Source organism: Cibotium barometz, chromosome 3 (genome assembly GCF_041138505.1).
Source record: "Cibotium barometz isolate CiBa-2024 chromosome 3, ASM4113850v1, whole genome shotgun sequence".
Classification (NCBI taxonomy): domain Eukaryota; kingdom Viridiplantae; phylum Streptophyta; class Polypodiopsida; order Cyatheales; family Cibotiaceae; genus Cibotium; species Cibotium barometz.
The window spans coordinates 75275576-75279246 of NC_141048.1; positions in this window are offsets into that span (position 1 = coordinate 75275576).

Below are 3671 nucleotides of genomic sequence, written 5' to 3' on the forward strand. Positions count from 1 at the left end.
ATGGGCAAAAGATGCATGGGATGAACTCAATAAATTATTTGGCACTTAAGCAAAAAATTCAAAGATAAATCTGTTAATGCAATTCTACAAACTTGATATGAAGGAAAGTGGTCCTTTAATCACACACTTGAACAAATACAAAAGCATTAAACAACAACTAGCGTTGGCAAGAAGGTAGAGGATGATGAGGCACTAGCAGTGCTTCTGAAGAGTGTGGACAAAGGTGAATATGAAAACTTTGTAGAAACCTTAAAGAATTTACCTGAATTGAAGCTGCATAAAATAGAAGGAGCTCTACTAGAGCAAGAGACCAAGGTCAAAGAGAAGAAATGGCGCTGGACTCAATAGTTGGTGTGGAGAGGAAAAAACATTCTTCACCTGAGGAGGATTCTCACGAGACGAGGAGGAGGACAAGGAAGAGGCAGAGTAGGAGGAAGGACCTTCACTTGCCACAATTGTGGGAAGCCAGGCACATGGCAAGAGACTGCTATGGCAAACCCAGTGGAGAAGGAACGACATCGGTAAACTTCTAAGAAGGAAGTGGAGTCAGATCATCTTTTGTGAGAGAGAAACCCCACAACCCAATGTAACCTGCCCCAACAAAGTAAAACAACCTCTGAGCCACCGATGATGTGGGCCATGTGATAGATGTACGTGTGAGCACTTTAGTCAAGGTCACGGGCACTTGTAGTAGCCTTGGACACATAGAGAGAAAGAGTGTCAAGGACTATGAGATAACGGACTTGAGGCACTGGTTGCCTCGCAGACTACCAAGTAAGAGGGAAACTTGGTATAGGGTCTAGGTGTGATAGGATTATTCACTTGAGGGGAGGTGTTGAAATATGCAAGTGAATAGGGTGTGTGGTGCGGGAACAAGCCCTTAGCAAGAGGTTGTAAAAGAGAATCTGTAAATGAGTGAGAAGTAGTGAAAAGGTGAGAGGTATCTACTGCGAGAGAATAAAGGGTAGCATGAGAAGATTTAGGATGGGTGGAAATATTCTGGGAAAAGTAAAGAGATGGAGAGAATCAAGCAAAAGAGGTGGAGTGAATCAAGCAGAGATCAGTGGGATTAGATGCTTGGATGTAAACTCTATAAATTAAGGCATTGGCCTAATGAGAATTTGCTGGTTTTTTATTATCCATGTCTACATTAAGCTATCAGCTAATCTCGTCTAATCTCTTTGTTAAATGATGTTGATTCTTGCATTTGACCCACCATAGCTCATCACATTGTTGCAAATTTAACACAAGGGAGATTCCAAATTAATATTAGACTTATGGCTTTGGCATAATGAGAACACTAATAATATTAAGCAAAAGGGATTAAAATTAAACACAAGGTATTAGCATAACATCACCATAATGATGAGAATGAGAGAGATAGATTTCCATTCATCAAATGAGCCTCTTTTATAGGCTAAGTGCAAAAGTGATTAGGTCTAGCTAATCAAGCTTATATGCTTAAAAGGCACCCTTAATATATTACTATGATTATTTGTAGCTTGAAAGCATCTGGTGGCATAAAAGCCACCATAGTAATATATGGTGAGATAAAATGACAACTTGTTACAAATAAAATTGTTTGGCACCACCTTGTTTCCTTGTGATAGCACATGGGGAAGGCATGACGTAATAAACTAAAGAGCACCACCTATAAACTTGCAACAAGAATTGTAGTAGTAAGGCACCATGCATGGATAACATCACTGTGATAATTTTTGCTAAGCAAAAGATAAAGAATACAACTCTCCTTATAGAAAACGACACATATGAAAAACACCACTACATACCTTGTTTACCCACCATTACATGGTGGGTAAGTCCTTGATCAGTTTTCTAATCATAAAATTGATTCTCATCTTATCATCTCCCCACAATATACCTATGTAGAAGAGCTTCTCTTAATGGTCTATCTCCTAATTTTTCTAGCTCACAATCCATTGTATTCTTACAAAGAGCATAGCAAGCCACTTTGGATTGATCCATTTCCTATCGTCGGCAATTGACTATCAATAATGCAAGATAGCATTGGGATCCCAATAGCATTATCTTTTGGATTGTGAAACACCTAGCCTATACAATGTCTAAACTATTTAGATAAAGTGGAGTTCGAGGATCCCACATAGGAAAACCATAGCACATGGCCTCAAGAATAACAAAGAAATTCAAGCCTCATCACACACATGTGCATTGTTTTAGGTCTTGAGAAGTTCTCACACCCTTCTAAGTAGGTTACAAGTAGCATTAGCATGTTGAGAGATGGCATGTTTCTCAAGGTAAAACTCCCTCAATTCTCACATAAGATATATCTTGAGAAATGTCAAGGTCTGTGATGGGATACCGAGAACTTTTTGTTGACTCCTTGGTCCCTTGTATACCTTTGTTCGTTTAATGGATCATCATCTAATACTCCATATTGAGGTTTCCAAAATGGGTTTGCTTGTTGATAGTGTTGGTAGCACCTTGGTTGATATGTATACCGAATGTGGCTCCCTTGCCAAAGCACAAAAAGTATTTGACAAAATCCAATTTGGTGAATACTCTTATTGAATAATACTTGAAAAATACACTAAACATTGATGGGTATGGTGAGGAAGCACTTGAGTGTGTTGAATAGTTACAACTTGAGGGTGTCTCTTCGGATGTCTCTCTAGATGCTATCAAATTTCGTTTGCATCTTGAAAGCTTATGGTAGCATAGAATCCACATAAAGGGGAAAAAATGCATGCTTAGATTGAAAGAAGGGGTTTTTGTTCCACGGGAACACTCACGAGAACATGGATTATGGAAGGAGGCCGGAAGCAATTAATGCGAGAGAGCGGGATTGTAGCCATGGGAACATAAAGACGCACATAATTTTTCCATATTTTTGTGCCAAAGTGCAATGTAAATCGTTTTAGGCCAATGTGGGTTCTAAATGAGAGTTCTAAGTGTATTAAGCAAGGCTCACTTCTGGGGTTGTCCGTCCATGTGTGAAAGAGGCCTAGGGTTAGTGACATCTCTATAAAAGAGATGTTAGCTAAAGAAAGAGGACGTTTTTGGCCATTCTCATAAGCTATTGAGTGAAGCTCTTGAGCTCTCAAGCTATGGCAACTCTCTAACTCTCTCTATTGTACTCTAATGAGCATCAAGCTCCAATGAGTATAGCTCCACTTCTTTCTCTTAATCTATTTTAGCATCATTGAAGTAGATTAATCTATGATTAGTTGAATGCTTCTTTCTTTCTCTTGTGTATGCATGCTTGTAGTGTGTGTGTGTAGTCTCCATTGATACAAGCTCTTGCCCACTTCATTGGCAATGAGTTATTCATGGATAGACTCTCTCTATGAGCTTGTGGGTTTGTGAATGTTACATTCTATGCTTGCTTAAGCTTGTGGGTTAGTAGATGCATGCTTATGGGTTTGCTGGCATTAGGGAAAGCTAAGATTTAATCAATGTTTGAATGGGATTAAGAGATTTCCATGCATTGCTTGTTCTCTTGATTAGTGTAGTGGGTTTAACGGATTGAGAGATTGATTGAGGTGTTGAATGGTTGAATCGTCAAGTGGTGGTTCGTGTATGTGAGCTCTCCCGCAAGGGATAAGCCTTCATGCACTAATCTGGTCAAGTCCTCGGAGTGACATTGTGTTTCTCAACACATTTGTTGATCGGTAGTACTCTATGAGTACTAT